Source organism: Moschus berezovskii, chromosome 8, assembly GCF_049115385.1.
Source record: "Moschus berezovskii isolate FMDL1 chromosome 8, NW_MosBer_1.0, whole genome shotgun sequence".
Classification (NCBI taxonomy): Eukaryota; Metazoa; Chordata; class Mammalia; order Artiodactyla; family Moschidae; genus Moschus; species Moschus berezovskii.
Window position 1 is genome coordinate 102,661,589 of NC_142467.1, and position 13,975 is coordinate 102,675,563.

The 13,975-nt window shown below is 36.8% G+C and overlaps 1 pseudogene; it reads right to left on the reverse strand.

Moving 5' to 3' along the window:
- Nucleotides 1-7,617: 7,617 nt before the first annotated feature.
- On the reverse strand, nucleotides 7,618-8,586 carry LOC129559210 (olfactory receptor-like protein OLF4; annotated as a pseudogene).
- Nucleotides 8,587-13,975: the final 5,389 nt, after the last annotated feature.

Below are 13,975 nucleotides of genomic sequence, written 5' to 3' on the forward strand. Positions count from 1 at the left end.
GTAAAGTAATGTCTCTGCTTTTTAATATGCTATCCAGGTTGGTCATAACTTTCCTTCCAAGGAGCAAGTGTCTTTTAATTTCATGGCTGAAGTCATCATCTGCAGTGATTTTGAAGCCCCCCAAATAAAGTCTGTCACTGTTTCCACTGTTTCCCGATCTATTTTCCATGAATTGATGGGACCAGATGTCATGATCTTAGTTTTCTGAATGTTGAGCATTAAGCCAACTTTTTCACTCTCCTCTTTCACTTTCATCAAGAGGCTCTTTAGTTCCTCTTCACTTTCTGCCATGACGGTAGTGTCATCTGCCTATCTGAGGTTATTGATATTTCTCCTGACAATGTTGATTCCAGCTTGTGCTTCATCCAGCCTAGAGTTTCTTATGATGTGCTCTGTGTATAAGTTAAATATAAAGCCGTGAAACACTCCTTTCTCTATTTGGACCAGTCTGTTGTTCCATGTCCAGTTCTAACTGTTGTTTCCTGACCTGCAAATAGATTTCTCAAGAGGCAGGTCAGGTTGATCTCTTGAAGAATTTTCCACACTTTATTGTGACCTACACAGTCAAAGACTTTGGCATGGTTTATAAAGCAGAAGTAGATGTTTTTCTGAAACTCTCTTGCTTTTTCAGTGATCCCATGGATGTTGGCAATTTGATCTATGGTTCCTCTGCCTTTTCTAAATCCAGCTTGGACATCTGGAAGTTCACGAAATAGATGGACAACATGAAAATGAAATCTTTTGCAAAGTAACATTGAAGTGAAGTGAAGTCGCTCAGTCATGTCTGACTCTTTGCGACCATGTGGACTGTAGCCTACCACACTCCTCCATCCATGGGATTTTCCAGGCAAAAGTACTTGAGTGGTTTGCCACTTCCTTATCACACATATCTATTATATTGAATGATTCATTCAAACTTATGTTCTCTTGGATACTCTACCTGAAGACATGTATATGATAATCTGTTTGAATTGTTCAATATAACTGACTTGTGTGATATTTAAAAAAAATGTTTACACTTTTTTTGTGTGTGTTCTTGTTGGCCATCTATATTTTTTCTTTGGGAAAATGTTTAGTCAGGTCTTCTGCTCACTTTTATTTATTTTATTTTTTAAAATTTATTTATTTTAATTGGAGGCTAATTACTTTACAATGTTACTTTGAGTTTTAACGTCCTGGGGGCTCAGCAGGCTGGATTTAGGTTAGAACTTTCATGTTTTTCTATCTTTGTCCAGTAGGTGGCGACATGATATAGCTTTTTTTTTTTTCCAATTCCACCTATGGTTATGAATCTGCACTTTAGACCCTCCATGACCTCTGTCAGAGGAGTTACCCTGTGCCCTAGCTATTGCTTTTGTGCCTCTGGGGTATGGTACCTTGATGCTGTCAGTGCTTCTGGTGTGCTGCTTGGGACGCTGGGTGGGTAGTTTTCTGATATGCTTGTAATGCTTTTCTGTGTAGCTTCTCTGAGATCTTCTGAGTCATAGCTTCTGCTGCCATATGGGGCAGGATGATGGTAGTCGGTGGAGCTGGGGTAGTAGGGGTGATGTGGCATGTCCAGTGTGGTAAGCTTTGCCAGCTCTAACACTGCAGATATGGAGGTTGGCAGCAGGGGACACAGGGTCATGGACACCTAGGCAGCTTGGGGGACGGGGTCCCATGCCCCACTGCCACCTCTGCTCCTTCCTATGCTGCAGGAACCGATGCTGGTGTGCCAGAGTTGGTGCCACCTCTCCTGCTGCTTCTAACTTCCTTGGGGTTGAATTTATAAAACATTAAAAGAAAACACAGCCTATAAGCTCTGGGACTAAATCCATAGGACACCTAAAAGAAGACAAAGCCAGTAAGCTTTTTGACATTGGTTTTAGTAATATCTTTTCTAGATATATATCTCCTTAGGCAAGGGAAACAAAACCAAGAATAAATAATGATACTGTATAATACTGAGAAAGCATTGTATAGAAAAGGAAATCATTAACAAAATGAAAAGACAAACTACCAAATGGAAGAAGATATTTACAAGGGATATATCTGATAAGCAGTTGATGTTAAAATATACAAATAACTCACATAACAACAGCAACAAAAGAACTAGATTTTAAAATGAGCAGAGAATCTTAATAGATCTTTTTTTTTCAAGAATACTGGAGTAGGTAGCCTATTCCTTCTCCATGGGATCTTCCTGACCCAGGGATCAAGCTGGAGTCTCCTGCATTGCAGGTGGATTCTTTACCAGTTGAGCTACCAGGGAAGCTCTCAAAAAAGACACACAGATGACCAGCTGACACAGAAAGAAATATGTAATATCACTCTAAAAAGTCCCCTACTTACAAACGACTTCTGTTCCAAAAGTGTGTTTGTGAGTCCAACAAAGTTAGCCTAGGTACCTAACTCTTACAGATAATGCCAGACATGTTAACTAACTTACATAGCTGGATATGGGAACACATGGTCACATTTTAAAAGTTAGCAACTTGAATTTTAATATGAAAGGAACTTACTGTAATTATTAAGGAAATGCAAATCAAAGCCACAATGAGAATTTATCTCATGCCTGTTACAATGGCATTATCAAAAAGGCAAGAAATAATGTTGGTGATCATATGGAGAAAAGGGAAAACTTTTTATTGTAGAGAATATCTTTTCTCTATCAAATATTGCTTATTATAAGCTAATTGTCCACATATGTGTGCCTTGATGGTGTGAATTTAAATTGGTACAGCTACAATGGAAAACAAAGTAAAGATTCCCCAAATAATTAGGAACTATCATATGATTCAGCTATTTCACTCCTGAGTATTTATTCCCAAACATGAAAGCACTAGTTTTTAAAGATGCATGCACCCTTAAGTTGATCACAGTAAGATTTAAAATAGTCAAGATACAAGGAAAATATCTAGGCCCATCAATGTATGGACTTCCCTTGTGGCTCAGCTGGTAAATAATCTGCCTGCAATACAGGAGACACTGGGTTGGAAAGGCTACTCACTCCAGTATTCTGGCCTGGAGAATTCCATGGGCTGTATAGTCCATGGGGTGGCAAAGACTCAGACATAACTGAGTGACTTTCACTTTCTAGCAATGGATGAATGTATAAAAAAGATGTTATATATCTGTATATAAGTATATATATATATATATATATATATACATACATACACACACACAATGGAATACTACTCGGAATGAAAAAGATGAAACCTTTCATTTGCAACAACATGGATGAAATTTAAGGGTGTTTTACTAAGTAAAATAAATCAGATAGAGGAAGACAAACATCCTTTGATTTCACTCAAATGTGAAATAGAACAAACAAACAAACAAAGCTAGTAAATGAGCACTCCAAAGCAAACAAGATCTAACATGTAGATACAGAGAATAGAGTTCTCTACATGAGGGAAAGGGAACTGAGGGGAGGGTGAATTGCTTAAAGGGGATCGACATTATCTTGATGAGTGGAAACAAGTTTTGCTTGGGAGTGCTCTGTCCTGTACAGAGAAGTAAAAAAAGAAATGTTTGTACACATGAAACTTATATGACATTATCTCAATGAATGATACATCATTAAAAATAAATGAAAAAAAAAAGACAGACACATATACATCGGTGTTTTCTAAGATCATTCATCTGTTAAAATTGGAAGAAAAATAAAACGTTACTGAATTGAAATTATACCTGTTTGTTGAGATGGCCCTAAGTGGAGCTTTCTCTGTGCCCAAGTCTCTTGAAATGTGACACTGAAGCACCTTTCATTAGGAGGAGGTGTCTCTCTCTCCACCTTTGTATCTGGGCTAGACTTAGGATTTTTATTTGCTTGAGCCCGTAGAATTCTAGGTTCATCAACCTCATCAGAACTGACTCACATGCACTCCTTTTTATGGCTGAGTAATATTCCATTGTCTATATGTACCGCACTACTTTATCCATTCATCGGTTGACAGACATCTAGGTTGCTTCCATGTTCTAGCTACTGTAAACAGTGCTGCATGGAACTACGGAACACATGTGTCTTCTTCAGTTTTGGTTTCCTCAAGGTACATGCCTAGGAGTGGGATTGAATTATGTCATCAAGTGTTCTGCCTATGTTTTCCTCTAAGAGTTGGTGATGGACAGGGAAGCCTGGCGTGCTGCAGTCCATGGGGTCACAAAGTGTCAGACGTGACTGGGCAAATGAACTTAATTGAAAGATCAACACTATGAAGGTGAGAAAATTTATTCCAGAGTAGCATTTCTCTAAATTCACTATTCTTACAAATTACCAAGGATTGTAGTTCAAGTTCAAATTATTTTTCAGCGGGTCTGATCAGGGTCCCACAGACCCTTCATTTCTAAAAGATGCTAAGTGTTGATGCTTCAGGTCCTCATCTGAATCACAGTTTGGGTAGCAAATAAGTAATCCTATGTTAGATTCAGTTATGCATAGACTAAGGTATTCAACACAATCTTCCTTGTATGTAATTTTGAAAACAATTCAGGGTGTCTTTTGTTTGTTTGTTTTCTTTTATTTTCTGGCCACATGGTATGTGAGACCTTAATTCCCCAACCAGGGATAGGACCCAGTGTCCCCTGCATTGGACACACAGATCCTTAACCACTGGACCACCAGGGAAGTCCCTTCCATGTATGTAATTTTGAAAGATTTTCACTCATTTTTATAGGTAGTGATAAAGTTTTTGTTGATTTTTATAGAAATATTCTTAAGTGACATAACACCCGGGGTGGATTCATGTCAATGTATGACAAAACCAATACAGTATTGTAAAGAATTAGCCTCTAATTAAAATTTAAAAAATAAAAAAAATAAAATAAAACCACCATAAAAAAAAAGAAAAAGACTTTGCAGTAGGCAGAATAAGATCCTCCAAAAGATGTTCACATGCTAAGAACTTTGGAAAATCCTACCTTACATAACTGGCTTAATTACAATAGCTGATGAAATACAGTTGATCTTGATGTAAGAATGTTAACACAGATATGCAGTTTGGACTAATATAATCACAGTAGATTTTCTAAATGTGAAAGAGAAAGGAAGAAGAATTGGAGTCAGACATTTAACATTGTAGGCATCTGGATTTGAAGACAGAGGAGGGACCATGAGTTAAGCGATGCTGGTTACCACTAGAAGTAAAATATTAACAACATATTGAGTGCATTCTCTCTGGAGCATCCAGAAGGATCACAGTCTTGCAGACATCTCCATTTTTGCTCATTGAGACTTCAGGATTTTTGTCTCATAGAACTTTATGATAGGTACTTCTTTTAACTTGCTTGTGTCGTAATTTGTTAAAGAAGCAATAGAAATCTAATATAGATATTTGTCCAATCATAAGCTGCTCCTGCTAACGTATATCTCAGATGGTAAAGAATCCACCTGCAATGAAGGATACGCAGGTTCAATTTCTAGGTTGGGATAATCCCTTGGAGAAGGGAATGGCAACACACTCCTGTATTCTTGCCTGGCGAATTCCATGGGAAAACCATGCATGGAGTTAAGAATTAAAATTTTTGTCTGTGCATTGTTAAGGGTAGTATTTTAATCACACAGAAATTGGTGAGAGACAACTCCTCTAACTGGGAAGAAAGTGACATATATGGATTTAGGAACAGCGAAATTTAAATATAGCAATTAACATTTGAGAAATCCAGTTTTGTTTGTTTTTCTTATAAACCAAAAACTGTTGTTCAGTCGTTAAGTCATGTCCAACTCTTTGCAACCTCATGGACTGCAGCACTGCAGGCTTCCCTGTCCTTTGCCATCTCCCAGATCTTGCTCAAATTCATGTCCATTGAGTCAATGATGAAATCCAACCATCTCATCCTCTGCCACCTCCTTCTCCTTTTACATTCAATCTTTCCCAGCATCAGGGTCTTTTCCAATGAGTTGACTCATTGCATCAGGTGGCCAAAGTATTGTTGCTTCAGCCTCATCATCAGGGTTGATTTCCTATAGGACTGACTGGTTTGATCTCCTTTCAGACCAAGGGACTCTCAAGAGTCTTCTCCAGTGCCACAGTTGGATAGCATCAATTCTTTGGTGTTCAGCCTTTTTTGTGGTCCAACTCTCATCTAATCACCATCCACAATAAACTAAAGACTAACCTACTTACATAAAAGGAAGAAATTGACATAAAGTTGTTCAAGACAGAAGACCACTACAAATGCACACACCATTGTGGAGGAGCCTTTAAAACACAAAACAGAGCCTGACAGCTGATAGTCGATCCTTGAGGAAACAATCATAACTCAGATCAACTCCCCATTACAGAAACTCATTAGATAAAAGATTCGTTACACTAAATCATTGCTTTTAGGATGATGTGCTATGTTGCAACAGCTAACTAATACTATAGCCCAAGTGAATAGGACTGAAGGAAAGGCAATTGTTGTGATATGAATATCATTCATGACTACCCTATTATTCAAGTTTATGTCATACAATTTTATTTAAAAAGGATTCCATTTAGGTTTCCTTGTAGGTAAGCAAGAAAGTTTAAAAGGATATGCATATTTTTGATAAACTTGTACCTTTATCACAGGACTAGATGGGAATTTAAATCTAGAGAGCCATAATTTGGAGATATATATCATATATATAATATTATATATATCATGTACATCATATAAATATGGTATTTATATTATTCATTCACAGCTCTTTTATTGGTTATTTCAGAAATGGAATGGGAGAAATGCTTCATCTAGAGAAACGGAAGGAGTCATTTAATTGTAGGTAACAATGGAAGTTTTCAAGCAGAACAATATAATTATACCAAAAAAATCCTTCACCTCAATGATAAACCCCTTTACAAACAGACACTAAATCACATACATCAATAAGTAAATGGACACCATGAAAAAATCGCTTGCAAAGATATAATCTGACACAAATTTTTGCTACATCATACTTAAGGTCTTCTCTGACTCTAGGTCTTATTATGTCAAACTCTTTATTGAAATCTTTGTTTCACATAGATGTCATTTAGAGACATGCATCTGATGCTCAGTTTTACCAGTAACTCCTGAAGGCAATGTGGACACTGAGCTATTAATAAATAGAGACTAGTACACTGTTAGGGAATAAAATCAGGTGACCTTTTATGAAATACACTATCTGCTAACATCTACATTTTTGGAAAGAGCAGTTATGGTAGTGACTTTCCAAGGTATGAAGACCTAAAACATCATAGACTGTAGTTTCATATTTCACTCTCCTATGAAATTATGTAATTGGTTTGGTTTTCAAGTTAGCTTTTTCCCATAGAAGTATCAAAATTCATGATTATTCTTTTAGTAAAAAGAAAGAAAAATTAGTCAGTATAAAGTGTATCATTTCAGAAGAATTTATTTTTAAGAAATGTGTGAAGTCTCATGGGATAAATGTGAATTTACATATAGGTTTCACATGAGGTTTTGAATCAATTTCAGAAAGCAGAAAAGTGACAAAAGAAAAAACTTAGATAACAGAAAAGAGAAAAGTTAATAAAAGATGTTTTTAAAATTGTATAGAGAAGTTGAAATCAAAGAAAGGGAAATATCAGACAATAAATTGAAGAAACTTTTGCTATTATCACAATCTAATCAAAGAATCACATGCCTATGAGGCTTTGAGCCCTCCTATCATGGGCAGTTCTTCAGCCCAAGGGCAAATGGCTCTTTTATAAATGCTTCCATTCCAAAGAATCTTTTTAGAGCCCTCTTTATGTCTTTATTTCTCAGACTGTAGATGAAGGGGTTCAGCATGGGTGTGACCACAGTGTACATCACCGAGGCAATTGCACTTGAGTGTAAGCTGTGGGTAGCAGCAGAGCTAAGGTACACTCCTAAGGCCGAACAGTAAAATAAGGAGACAACCGAGAGGTGAGATGCACAGGTGGAGAATGCTTTATACTTCCCCTTAGCTGATGAGAGTCCACAGATAGAGGACAACATCTTAGAGTAAGAGTAAAGGATACCAGTAAGGGGAGCACTCCCTTGAATTATCGATCCAAAATACACAATTATATTGTTGAGAAATGGGTCAGAACAGGCAAGTTGGATCAGCCATTTGATTTCACAGAAAAAGTGATGGATTTCCAAGTCTGAGCAGAATGACAGTTGCAACACCATTAAGCTGTGTAACAAGGAAAACAAGGCACTCATGATCCAGAATACCAGAAAGAGCAGCCCACAGACCCAGGGGCTCATGATGACTGTGTAGTGCAGGGGGTGACAGATGGCCACATACTGGTCATAGTCCATCACAGTCAGGAGAAAATCATCTAATCCTGCAAAGAGTAGTAAAAATACACCTGGACGATGCAGCCTTCATAGGTTATGACTTTCCTCTGTGTCTGAGTGCTTTGCAACATCTTTGGGATGGTGGTAGAGGTGAAGCAGATGTCTACAAAGGACAGGTTGGAGAGGAAGAAGTACATAGGGGTGTGGAGGTGGGAGTCTGAGATGACAGCCAGGATGATGAGCAGATTTCCAAACAGTGATCAGGTACATGGAGAGGAAAATCCCAAATATGATGGGCTGCAGTTCTGTTTCCTCTGAGAATCCCAAAAGGAGAAATTCTAAAATCTGTGTCTTGTTCTCTGGTTCCATATGATGGATGTGACAATTGGGAAAAATATATATATAACATGATAATTTTCACTCAAACTGACATTACTTAAATAGCTAAACTACTGTAATCTCCATTTTGATGACAAAAAATTGATGTTAATATGTTCTATATAGATAAATTCTCCTTGAGGGTATACCTCATTTCACCACTAACACAAAATTTTTGTCCTATTAGAGCATATTTCCAAGCAGTTCATGTTTTACTGTTTTATTGAGAAACATGTTGAGAACATACATATTCTAAGTACCTATAAGAGATAAATATGTGCACACATATGGGATAAAATATCTCTACATTTGAGACACATTTAAAAACAAATCTCTCACAATCCAAGGATAGTGGAAGATGATATTCAAATAAATATATAATATGTTAGAAGGTGACAGATGTATAAAGAAAACAGAAACATGTGTAAAGGAGAGAGTAGTAGGAGACATTATTTTATTCTGAGTGCTCAGACAAGGGCTGAAAACAAGGGTTTATTTGAGGAGACATTAAGAAAGGAAGAGAAGGACCTAGTTTGATTCTAGGAGAAGGCACTCACTAGAGTGAAGGCAGAGGAACAATCACTGCAAAGGACCTGAGGAAGATGCTGGTTCCACACGTTCAGATCCAGACAGAAAGCCAGTGGGAGAGAGGAGTGAGTAAAAGGAGAAGTGATCAGAGACGGATGAATCACAGCTGGAATCAAGATTGCCAGGAAAAATACCAATAACCTCAGATATGCAGATGACATCACCCTTATGGCAGAAAGTGAAGAGGAACTAAAGAGCTTCTTGATGAAGGTGAAGGAGGAGAGTGAAAAGGCTGGCTTAAAACTCAACCTTTAAAAAACTAAGATCGTGGTATCTGGTCCTATCACTTCCTGGCAAATAGATGGGGAAAAGGTAGAAACAGTGAAAGACTTTGTTTTCTTGTGTTTCAAAAATCACTGTGGACAGCGATTGTGGCTATGAAATTAAAAGATGCTTGCTCTTCAGGAAAAATGCTATGACAAACTCAGTGTATTAAAAAGTAAAGACATCACTTTGCCAACAAAATTCCATACAGTCAAAACTATTGTTTTCCCAGTAGTCATGTATGGATGTGAGAGCTGGACCATAAGAAAGGCTGAGCATTGAAGAATGAATGCTTCTGAACTGTGGTGTTGGAGAAGACTCTTGAGAATCCCTTGGATGGCAAGGAGATCAAACCAGTCAATCCTAAAGGAAATCAACACTGAATATCCACTGGAAAGACTGATGTTGAAACTGAAACTCCAATACTTTGGCCACCTGATGCGAAGAGCTGACTCACTGGAAAAGACCCTGATGCTGGAAAGATTGAAAGCAGAAGGAGAAGCAAACGACAGAGGATGAGACGATTGTATGGCATTATCAACTCAATGGACATGAGTTTGAGCAACCTCCAGGAGATAGTGAAGGACAGGGAATCCTGGTGTGCTGCAGTCCATGGGATCGCAAAGAGTCAGACATGACTGAGCCACTCAACAACAACAGGAATGCTGAGGAACAAGGTGGCCTCCCTGCTACAGCTGACACTTCAGTCCACAGAGAATCCTTCCTTCCATGTTGTTCCCAGCACTTTATGGATTTAGTTGCAAGGACATCCTGTGAATTATATCAGATCCTCTGCTTAGTACCATCTTTGATTGAGTTCTGACCACTGTCACCTTAGTATGCCAACTTAATATATGAGCTCAGGTGCCTCTGATTAAAAAAGAACTGTTCCTATTCCACAAGGCACAGGTTCACAGACACTGTATCACCTCCTGAGCAGCTACTGTCATGAATTTCTCATCCAGAACCACCCTCCTTCGGCCGTGAGTGGTTATAGCTCAAGCTGGTCAGATCAGATTAATTTTCTCCTCTGTGTGTGTGTTTGTGCAAAGTCACTTCAGTTGTGTCTGACTCCTATCCTGTAGTCCACCAGGATCCTCTGTCCAAGGAATTTTCCAGGAAAGAACACTGGAGTGGTTTGCCATGCCCTCCTCCAGGAGATCTTCCTGACTCAGGGATCGAACCTGCTTCACTTTGCAACTCCTGTAATTTTCTCCTAAACAAAGTTCAAGTGGTATGCAGAAATTCCAGTTCATAAGCTTCTGAGAGAGTAATAAAGTTGTGGCTCCTTTTAGCTACAGTCACTTTCTCCCCTTATGTAAAGAAATATGAAAAGTATGAGGGACAAATAAAATGAAGGTAGAAGAGCTAACAAGCTCAAATCATTCCTGAGACAATGTGACCAAGAAAGCTTCCTTGGTTTGGCAACATTCCAACCTCAGCTACATCTCCTTGATGCCCAGGATAAATCAGAAAGAAACATACCGCTTTTCCAAGGAAAGAAACTGTTATATCTATATGATGTGAAAAACTGTACAGATTTAATATTCCAAGAAAAAAATAACCAATGAGAGTAAACTAACAATTCAAAAATGAAAATGTACAAAACACAACAAAAGTTTCATATGTGTTATATGAAGCAGTAGAAGATGTCTTTCCTGTGCTTTCCCAAATGATTTGACCTCTCTGTGTGGTCTGATACTGAATTAGGCAAGTTCTATCTCTCTTTTCTTATGGGTTGTAATTTGTTTGTTACTCTTGGGCTTAATGTTTTGACTTTTAAATAAATCCAACACTTTAATTCTAGTTCTGGGCTTTGTCCAATACGCAAAAGCCTTTGCACACCATACTCCATAAAGCCTGAGCAGGTCAAAAAAATTCATTCTCTTATTATGGATAAATTTCTTTATGTGATTTAAGCCTGAGGACACTATATTTATTTCACTGTACTGTGTCTTTGCCACTATAATTTAAGATACTAATCATCAGAGACTTAATCTGCCTTACCATCAGAGACAACTGTCTTGTTCACTTATTATTTTCTCAAAGGTATGTGAATGTATTTGCATTTATTTTAAAAATGCACTTAAGAAAATGAGTGAATTATGAAATGACAAAATATGGCTAACATATGAAACCAATAAAAAGGATGATTTCATATAATCGTATTAAAGAAAACTGAATGAAACAGCAAAAGTTGACTGAAACATGATTTATAATAGGAGTGATTAAACACTTATGCCATGAATTAATAATTTAGAAAAGACCTTGACTCAAGAGAACATAACATATAATGACCCAGAAATTTCTGGTAGATAGTAGATGCTTTGTTATAATGTGTTATGATTAGGAATTAAGTCCCCTTAGGTATGAACAATATCCTTTGGGATGGTTGTATTCAATTTGGTTGGAAAAGGCTGGATTGCTGAATAAAAACTGGAATAAATGGCCTTCTATCTAGAAGGAAATTAACTAGCTTCTTCTCTGACTCATCTTTTAAAAAGGGACTAAAGACCCCAGTGTAAAAGTGAGCAATCCACTTTAGACGCATATATAAAAATCCACATTGGAACTACATTTTTACTGGTACTAGAAACACAGATAGTTTTAAACTCAGAATTCCTCAATCTCTGTGCTGTTGGACATTTTCTGCCTGTTCCTTCTCTGGGGTGGGGGTCTGTCCTGTAAATTGCAGCATGTTTATAAATATCCTTTCCCACCACTTACTCCTCATCAGTGTGACAGCAAATAATGTCTACAAATATTGCTCAAAAAACCCTGGGGGACACAATTATCCTTGGTTGAAAAGCATAGTATTAAATTAAGGCTCTCGAAATATTTTTGCAGCAGTGATATAATAGTCACTTATGGATAAATAATGTTATAGACCACCAAATGTGTGAGCCACACAGTCACACCATGTGATATTATACAGATGTTAAAATAATGAACCAACATTATACTGGTTGATTGGAAGCAAGTCCCTGAGGTATTATTGAGAATGAAACAAGTGAGGGACAAATTGTAGAAAACATTAAACATAATGACTATTTGTCACTAAAATATAAAAACCATTTATGATATATTCAGGACAATATTGATGCATCTGTGTAAAAGTATATATGTATGTTTAAGAACAAATTTTACAAAGATATTTTTCAAAAACTAAGAACTTACAGAACAAATTATATTGGTGAGAGTGCAATTATGTTAAGTGTATTGTTTCCTGGGCAATGTGCTATGTGCTAAGTTGCTTCAGTCCTGTCTGACTCCATGTGTCCCTATGGACTGTAGTTTGCCAGTAGCCTCCATCTGTCCATGGGATTCTCTGGGCAAGAAGACTGGAGTGAGTTGCCATGCCCTCCTCCAGGGGATCTTCCCAACCCAGGGTTTGAACCTGCATCTCTTAATTCTCCGGCATTGGCAGACAAGATCATTATCACTAGCACCATCTGGGAAGCCCCTTTCTGAACAATAGAACATAATAAAATTGAATGAAAATCTACAACTAACTGACCAAAAGACACAAAAGAGTAAACATTTAACAATATTACATGGACCACTAATTCAAGATCAAATTGCCAAAGATTTCGAAGTGAAACAATATAACAGAAGAACATTTACAATATGAGGAAGGAGAAGTATCTAAATTATAATTTTACCTTAAATGTAGATAGAAGAATTCAAATATGCTTATAGAATATAAGACAAATGGTAAAAAATTAAGGTCAGATGATGCAACTTTTAGGAAAAGATTTAATGAGAAATCCAAAAGGAATAATAAGGAATAACAGATGATAAACTCTAAACAGAAGTAAATATATATAAGAAATTATCACCACTAAGGATGCTGAAGAACTCTCACTTTCCTTTTGCTTACAGCAAGAGTTGACACATTAGGAATATTAAAGTGATTAAATTATTACAGTAAGAAAAATAAGAATAAAAAGCAGTGCATGGTATGCACTGTGCAGCATGATAACTATAGTTCATAATACTTTTTTTTTTTTTTAGCATAATTGAAAGCTGCCTTGAGACAGTATATCCTAAAAACTCTCATCACAAGAACAGGCAGATTCATGTCAATGTATGGCAAAACCAATACAATAATGTAAAGTAATTAGCCTCCAATTAAAATAAATAAATTTTAAAAATAAAAAAAGAAAGAAATTGTAACTATGTGTGGTGACAAATGTTAAATAAGTTTACTGTGGTGATCATTTAGCAATATAAACAAATATTGAACGATCAAGCTGTGTACCTGTAACTCATATATTGTCACGTGTCAATTATATCCAAATTCTTTTGGAAAAGAAATGAGAATGTTGGTAGATAAGACCAACAAAATTTATCAGTTCTTGTGCAATCCCCACAAATACATCTCTGCATATATAGAAGAACTAAATCACAAATTCTAGTTTTTGTTAAAAATAATTCTATCAAAGAATGCAATTTTAAAAAGGAATAACAACACTCTGATACCACTATATAAAACAAAATAGTTGTAGATAATTTTTTAATAGAGAAA